The 9036-nt window shown below is 39.0% G+C and overlaps 1 pseudogene; it reads right to left on the reverse strand.

Annotated features, from left to right (window-relative positions):
* Positions 1–5150: 5150 nt before the first annotated feature.
* On the reverse strand, positions 5151–5903 carry LOC145780274 (uncharacterized; annotated as a pseudogene).
* Positions 5904–9036: the final 3133 nt, after the last annotated feature.

The following is a 9036-nucleotide window of genomic DNA, read 5'->3' on the forward strand; positions in this document are numbered from 1 at the left end:
TTTTGTTTGTCTGATTCTTACAATGTCAAGCAAAGTGTCCTATCTTTTTGCATTGGAAACAAGTGACTGTCTTTGCTGGACAAGTTTCTCCATTGTAATGAACTGATCGACCACAATTCATGCATTTCTTTGTAAACCGCTGTCCGTTGCTTCTATTTTCTTCTTACAATGGCTTCTAGTTTGCCGCTATTTTGTTTTGTAGTTTCTTTACAACGAATGCTATGTTACTGTCTCGCGTTGCCGAACAAGGTCGATTGCCTTATGAAGTGTGCGGTCTGTGCGACGCAGATCTGATTTTCCTTTCAGTGACGAATACTCAAAATATCTTTTGCGTGGAGCTTTTTTACAAATATCAATTAGCACTTGCTATGATGGTTTCCCAGAGGTACCATTTCTTGAAATGGCTTGTTTTGCGAGCAGTCTGTTGGCAACTGTGGATGCATGCAGGCAGTTTGGTTTCTTGGTTTTGACCATGTTTACTTGCGAAAACAGTCGTTCTACACAAGTAGTTGAATGTGGCAACACCAACAGGTTGCACATAAGCTTTGACAATACATTAAACCTCGATTTTCCAAGGCCATTCTTCTTTGACTTTAGCTTCTGCCAGAACTCAGGTGGGCTGAGTTCTAACAAATCATTTAAGCATTTTTGGCATGTGGAAGTGCCAACCACTCTTCAGCCAATTCATCCATTTCGTCTAACGAGACCAAGGATGGGAAGCTGCAGGCAAGTGGTATATTGATCTCACACTTCCTGTGGCTGATGTAGAACGTACAAAAATCTGACAAATCAGAAAAAATCTCTGTTTAATTTGCTTACACAGTTCCACCAAAAATGAAAGAATGTCTAAACAAAATTACTCTTTATTGTTTTTGAGAGGTTCTTGTAATAGCAAAGCTTCACAGCTCCCACCAACAACAATATCTTCTGTTGATTTGTAATGGTTAGACTGGCCAAGGGTAATATCATTTAATGTGATGGAATCCATAACACTTTTTTCAATGAAAAGGTTCAAGATGCTGCAGTATTCATCTGGAATTGACCTGTGGACTTGATGCAGCCGGCATTGTTCGGATTGAAATTCCACATATTCAATTTGTCATTTTTTTTTGCGAAATAAACTTCAGAAACAAAAGCATGTGCTTAGTTCCTTTATTTACCATTGCCTTGTAAATAGACACTGCCCCGTCAAGTTTGTCAGTTTTAGACTCTTCAAAAAAAACTGTTTCAATGGGACCCACTGTTCCAAAATTCGCTCAATCACTTGTCTACGTGATAACCAACGTGCTTGACTTAATTTCAGCATTTTATGTTTTACCTGGCCACAGGCTTCTTGCAAATTGAAAAAGTTTTGCTGTCGCGACTAAAATAACAACACACATTTCTTATGAATGCTTCCAACCAAGAAGGCAGTCGACTGCAAGCATAGTTTGTGCAATGTGCAAAAGAATGGCATATGCATCCCAATATAAAAATATCAGGAGCATCTTCAAGTGAGTCTGGAAACTGCTTGTTGCTCCAGTCATCGTTGCACAATTGTCACTAGCGAACCCAATAATGTTATTGGTCACAGCGGTAAACCATAATCTCTTTGTGGGAAAATTGTAACGTAAGATTCCCGAATCCGTTCGTCTGTATATAATGACCGAAAAAGAAACACTCCTTCGAAACGTCTTTTCAAAAAGTGTATTCCTGTAAAATTAGCCCGCGGCTATCGAAATCGGGATGCAACGCGTACACCTCTAAAAACTGTCACTACAATACAAACTACTTAGTTAAAGACGGAATTTTTGTCCAGCTGTCAAGCACTAAGCAAACAGTTAAATGTGCGACTAACTCTCAAGCAACCATTTCACGAATGACCAGAATAGATATCAATATCTCAAATTCACGTATGCAGTACTGTGACGCAATAATGCAAGACAATTATGAAGTCATTCAAACACCTGCTCCAGAGGCTGATGCAATATTTCATGTTTAAACAGGTTTCAAACTGAAACAGGTTTGACACAAGTCTATGAACGATAGTGCAATTTTGGCACATTTTCTAGCAACTTCCATGACGTAATATTCAGTAGACTTGAACGGTTTTTATATGACGTTTGATTAGGTGAACAATTGTCTGGAACAATTATCAAGTGGGATGTTATGTTCTTCCAACAATTTCTTCACAGCATTGTAAAGTCCTAGTCCAGAAGAGTCTTCCACCTCTACAACATCAAACAAGGAGTCCACAGTTTTAGCAGCATCTTCATCAAATACTGAACGACTATTTTCAAAACTTGTTGAACCGAAATATCAGTACTCTCGTCTCATCAACAAGAATTGAAAACTTTTTTTTGTAAAATATCCTGTAAGTCCAGCTTCTCTTACCATGCAATACCACATTGCATCACATAAAAAGCTTTTTTTTATGTAAAGTGATTTTTTTGCTATTGTACTATCTGGAAAGGCAGCTTTGAGTGTTTCAACCAAGTGGTCACTTTGGCTGAATGGTGTATGGTGCTCACACTGCTCAGCCATGAATGCCGTTAATAATAGTTCTGCTCTGGCAACTTTTTCATCCACAGAGCAGTTTTGAGGATGTTTAAGCAGAGTCGAGATGTTAACTTGACCTTTTTTTGTTGCCATGCATTTTCTATGCTTCGTGGTACTTGCATGCTCAGACAAAGCATCACAATTTAGATTTTTAAATTTAGTTTCGTAAACAGAATAGCGAATTTTCAATTCTTTTTATCAGGCTTGAGCCAGTCCTGAAACTGCGGTTCATCCTCTGGGTTCATCAAGCCACTTGTCATTAAATAGCTGCTCATACCAAACCTTGCTTTTCTTGCGTGGGTCATTGCATTTTCTTTTTCGTGTAACGAAATATCGTTCTCAATGTCCCTTTCCATCAGACTGCTCCAGCTCCACATGTCTGCTACTACAGCAGTATTTTTAATTCTATTATTAAAATATAAACAAATGACCTGTTCATCTTAACTTGACTAAAAATCACTAGATTGCACCGAAAACAGCAAAAAGTAACCGCGTCACTAGGTCAGTCTTGAAATCACTAGATCTAGTGAAAATCACTAGACGTGGCACCAGTGTCTGTGTCCATCTGCAGCCGCTCTGATATAATCCTTTGTCTCGAATTCCTACGACGATGCGGTCACGCAACAGTTCATCATGAAGCTCGCCGAACTGCAAGCCTTTCGCCATGTTGTAGGCTACAGGCAAGATATGAAAGAACTTACCGACTCAGTTTCGCCTTGGTTTCTTGTGTTAAAACTGGGCGCGCTCAAATATAATATTGTGTCTCTCAAGAAAATGTTGTTTGAATTTAGTTTTAACTACTGAGTATTCTTTAGAATTTTCTGGTGAAAGCTTAAATGGCGGCACTATTTCTTCAGCTTTATTGCCCATGCGTAGATGAGCGTATTGACTTGTAGTTCGCCATCTTTCTCTGCTAAACCTGAGGTACTTCTAAACCGTTCAACTCACCTTATCCACAGGGTCCAACCGCTTGTATTTGAGAAATCGAACTCTGCTAAAGGATTCACTTGAAACATAGACAATAGACATGCTTCTTACGCTGACTAGAACTTTAACTTAACGATTGTTCAAATACTGCACCGCTGCCACCATGTTGTAGCCTATTATGCGCAATCCGTATCGGGTAGCCTACGTCTCTTTTGTTTCGTCTTTCCGAATGCCAGCACAATTGTCCCTCATGTTTACTCCGGGACGTCAAGCACGAGTGACCACAGTGTTAGCATTATACCGTACTACACCCATGGCCAATTGGCCATCGATTTCATGTAAACATAGCACAACATCAATGCCGTACTGTATGTAGGCTAGGGTTGCCATATTTGAAAAAGCAAAATTCCGGACAGTGCATGACTATTTTAATGAGACCATAAATATGCGCTACCGAAATGCTAAAGCTGCAAACGTTGTACGATACTCATGCTAAAGCGCCAGCTACCGAAATGAAAAATATTGTGTTCTGTCACAAGCAGAATCTCACACCAGGCAGGGTAAGCACTCTCTAAATATAGCTACAGACCGTCACTGAAAAAAAAGCTCAACTTCAGAGTGAAAAATAATAATGAGAATTAGGTTGTGCCGAAAAAGGAAGAACAGCAATTATATGCTTAAAACAAATTAAAGACACGCGTGTAAGTCAAGTCACTACAAATTTACTCTTCTGACCATGCATATTTTTCTGAAGATCTAATTCTCTTCAATAGGGCTTTGTGTGATTTCAAAAATGAGAAAAATTCACTATAGCACATATCTTTGAAATTATATTGAAGAGTCAATATGCCTTTCATAGTCGCAACGCTCAACTTGTTTCTTTGTTTAGTCCACTGACTTTGCATAAGTGAAAAGAGTCTCTCTACATTGGCATTGTGGGATGTAACAGCAAAGAAAAACTGTACAATCCTTAACATTTCTGAGTGGCATGTGATGTTCGTAGACTGATCGAAATATTTGCACCATTTCTTATGCGTTGGCAATTTAATAAATTCTTCGTCCTGTAGGTAACTTTCCACAAACCGCTTCAAGTTAGAGATTTGGTCAAAGCACTTTGCATAGTCCACATCAACCCCTATACCAATCAGATATTCCAGTCAAGGCTCTAGCCTACATCCTTCCAACTTGGTATCTCGTTCAAGGTCATCCATTTGAAACAAGCAAACTCTTCCATTGGTTTCATCCATTTGCACAGGTAGCCTACTCCAAGCATCTCTCATAGAGGTTTGCAACTTCGAAAAGAAAATTTTTACATTCATCTTCATATCCCTCTTCTCCTTTTTCAACTAAAAGCCTTTTAACTTTCAAGGACATAAAGTTTTCATTCTTCCTTTCCACAAGCACCTTATGAACCAACTCCAAATTTTCTAGCACTTCTGCAACGGAATTGTTTTCTCTCTCAACTACTTGAATACGTCCATGAAACACGGACATTAGTGAGTGCATATGCCAAAGGTATAACTCGCTCATTTCATTCTCAAAGAACCGTTTAATAACTATTGGTTGTGACAAAAAGTAGGACTTTAGGGGTGAAAACATTTCTAACAATCTTGAAATTTCAGGAAACAAGGAGAGCCAGCGAGTCTTGCAATGAGAGAGAAGTCCGTTTAATAACCGTTTAATAACTATTGTTCTTGTGACAAAAAGTAGGACTTTAGGGGTGAAAACATTTCTAACAATCTTGAAATTTCAGGAAACAAGGAGAGCCAGCGAGTCTTGCAATGAGAGAGAAGTCTCTTGTATTCACAATTTGCAAATTCACAGTATTCTTTCAGTTGTTCAGTTCTAATTGTGTAAATAGAAAAATATTGATATATCTTATTGATATTATTTTCAATATCGATGTTTATTCTTTCAGCCCCAAGATGGATACAATTGTTCAAAACTCGTGCTGAACAGCCAACCCCAATCAATGATGGGTTTAACATTTTCTTCAACTTTGCAAACACATTGTTTCCTTGCTCATTACGCCGAAGTCCTCCAAACATAGTATTGCAGTTGTCTCCTGTAAATGCCACACATTTTTTCAAAAGCATCTATTTTTCTAAGGTGTCTTTTACATAAGTGGCTATTGTGTCGGCAGTCTCGTTTGCCTTGTTTGTAAACTCAATCAATTTTAATTGCAAACCACCTTTCCTCCAATCAAAATATTGAATAACTATAGGAAATACTATCAGTTCATCGTGATTGCTGCCATCTGTTGCAACACCAAAATACGCGATATTTTTTTCTTCAAAACTTTTCAGAGCAGCATCAATAGAATATTGCGCAAGTACGCTAGTAACAACTTTTTCTGTCTTTGTGCGGCCACTACTAAACTTCTTCGCTACATTAGAATCAGGAAAAATCTTTTTAAGTAAAGCAGATGTACAGTTCATGGACAAAAAGCTATGATGATGCTTAACAGCGTGAAATGCAAGAGTGCCTTCTGCGGCAGTGATTTCATCTTCGCATTTGCTTCCTGCTGTAACAGAATAATTTGTCATTTTCGTTGATGCAACAGCCTGCAGATGCAGTAAAATAAGCTGGCTGAGCGAATTTTCTAGGACACCCCTAATTTACAGGATTATTCCCGCAATTTTAATTCCCCCAAAACGCGCATCATAAAATTCCGGACATTTGAGCATTTTTTAAAATTCCTTCCGGACGCAAAATTTAACCCTAAATTCCGGACATGTCCGGAATTTTCCGGACGGTATGGCAACCCTAATGTAGGCTATTACTTTTATTTTCAATAGACCTAATGTTATTGGTCATCCTATTAGTCCTGTAGAATTTTCGGTCAACCTAGAAAAAATTCTTATAAAGACGAATTATATACCGTTGGAAAGATAATTTTATCAGCTTTTTAATGATGGGTTTTGTCATTTTTTTTACCTTGGGGAAAAAAAGTTGCGGTCAAAAACGTGCCGGAGGGGTAAAACACTAATTTGCTCAATATTATAATACAATTATAAGCTAAAATACGTTACCTTTGTAACAGAATACAACACCATAAATTGGAATATTACTATCAACAAAGCAAACTAACAATCGGAAAGCAAAAACATAACCTAATTAGGAGGTATTTATCACACGTGTGAGGGAGTAAAAGTTGACCGAGACGGAGATAACAGGATAGATTTCACCAAAATAAAAGGTTTTTCTTTTATAAGCAAGGATATGTAAGCAACACATAAAAGCTATCTAGGACGTAGTGAAGAAGGGTTTAGTTAAAATGCTATTTCATAGGGTATTTTGTTACAAAAACACTGTGTCCCCCCAGTCCTGGAGTGCCAAAAAAGCCCGGTCTTGCTAGGGTTAAACCAGTTATGAAGATGTAAAAACGACATTTACAGTTTTAACTTCTAATAAAATGTAAACACATTTCAATCAAAGTGATGCAAACGCATCCATAAAATTTCTCTCTTCTCCCAATGCGTCATCAAACACGACTGTAACATTTGTGCATGTCTGATGATAGGCTATACTCTGAGGCCGTGGTGGTATGCAGCTCGTGGTGATTGTGGAAGGAGAGCCGGATCAATGTGAGAACGATTAGACATGACCATTTCCTCGTACTTCTGTTTATTGATTTGTGGTAAAGTATATGTAGAGTAGACAAGTTGAAAAGTTCGAAGAACCGTATCCAAGCCCTGCCAACTTGGTGTGGAGACATGTCGTCTTCGTAGAAAACATCGGCAACATTTCGCAAACTTGCTTGATTTCAACTTCTCAAATAGACATCTTGCCGAATTTATGAACTGCTGAAGTTGTATCACAGCCACTCCAAAACAAGAACATCTACCTTCGCAATAACATCTCTAACTCTATAGCACTGTCTTTGCTGGTAGTTTTTCCCTCTTGTAATGTTTGGCAAGAAGATATCAGAATAGTCACGGTAGGCTACATAGCATGATGCACTAGTAAGCAAAGGACATCAGTATCGTCGGAGTACACAGTTACAGGTGTCCTACCTACCGAATCAAAGCAAGTTGAACGATTGTTGTATCTGCGACACTAGGGCACAAATGAACTTTGAAACCACTCAACTCTAGTTGTTTCGAACCACTAATCTTTGTTTGTATAGTTTGAGAAAAAGATGTTCCTTTCAGTTTGGCAAGAATTTTGATCATTCAATTCAACAGTTTGAGACGTCCTTACCAGAGCGTTTTTGATGGGTGGAGTCTTTGGTTGACACCGTGTCATTCTTTGCTTGACGATGTGCCTGTTAAGCCCGCTTTCCGACAAGACCAGCGTCTGTCACATGATCTCTTGCAGCTACATCGAAAGATTTTCAAGACATCTTCTGGTGCAGCAGCTACATCCGTCATGACTAGAGAAAACATGTCATCTTTCTTCTGCCAACCCCATGACAATGGCTTCGAATCTGAGTTGCTTAAAGTTCTCCAAACTTTCAGCTGGTGATATACTCTGAGGCCGTGATAGTAGCCTATGCAGCTCGTGGTGATGGTGGAAGAAGAGCCGGATCAACAGGTGAACGATTAGACATGACCATTTCCTCGTACTTCTGTGGTCGTTTCCCATGTGAGTCCACCCCGATAGCTTAATTGGTTAGCGCGTAACTTCGTGAACGAAGAAGCTTCATCAAGCTGCGCTGGTTCGACTCTCGGTGTGTGCGCTTGAGCAACGCATTCTAAGGAATGCTTTCCATTCAGCGGGACCTAATGGATGGAATAATTCCCCGGCAATAACACTTCAACAATCGGAAACTTCACTCTGTCAATCTCGGTAACCGGCCCTGTCAAAAGCCTCTACAAGGATGCGAAACTATCAGGAATAACCTGTCAAGGCTTTGTCAGTCCGAGGATAAAGATTCAAAATCAACCCTGTAACCATCAAAAACAATAACGTTGGCGCGCAAGTGCTGAAGAAAACTCATGTACTTTTTGAAGAACTCATGGAACTTCTCATTCTTCTTTCAGTCACAACACCACAACAAGGCACCGCCATCAATAATTTTAATGGAGTCAGGTTCTTTTGTCATTTCAACTTTGTGCAAGATGTATGACTTCAGTTTTAATTTTTGCGCAGTTCGTAAATCTCCGTCTTTGAACAGTGACACTGATGGGTACGGTGATAACTCGTAGAAGAAGTATTGGTAGTCTGCAATTTTGTTTTCTGGCTTTCTCTCTATGACAACAACCAATCTCAAAAAGTGTATTAATGGATCAATGGTGATAGTATCATGACCAATTTTTAGACTGGCAGAAAGGCTCTGTATAGCACTTATTTGCTTCTTCCTCTTGAAGGAACAATTAGTAAAGGTTTTATCATCAAGTTCAATTTGGATAAACGCCCCTATCTCCTCAGATGGGTCACAGGTCACACTGTTGTTGTTATCAATCAACCCTGAGTCTAGAGCCATAAGCTGAACTCCAACGGATTATGTGAATGAAACCAGGCTTGTACTTTTTGTATATCATCATTATCACGTTTGATTGTTCCAGCAAATGCCTCTTTGTGTTTATCATCACAATTTGACAATGATGAGACTGTATACTGAGTGCA

The sequence above is a fragment of the Aplidium turbinatum genome, chromosome 11 (genome assembly GCF_918807975.1).
Source record: "Aplidium turbinatum chromosome 11, kaAplTurb1.1, whole genome shotgun sequence".
NCBI classification, from domain to species: domain Eukaryota; kingdom Metazoa; phylum Chordata; class Ascidiacea; order Aplousobranchia; family Polyclinidae; genus Aplidium; species Aplidium turbinatum.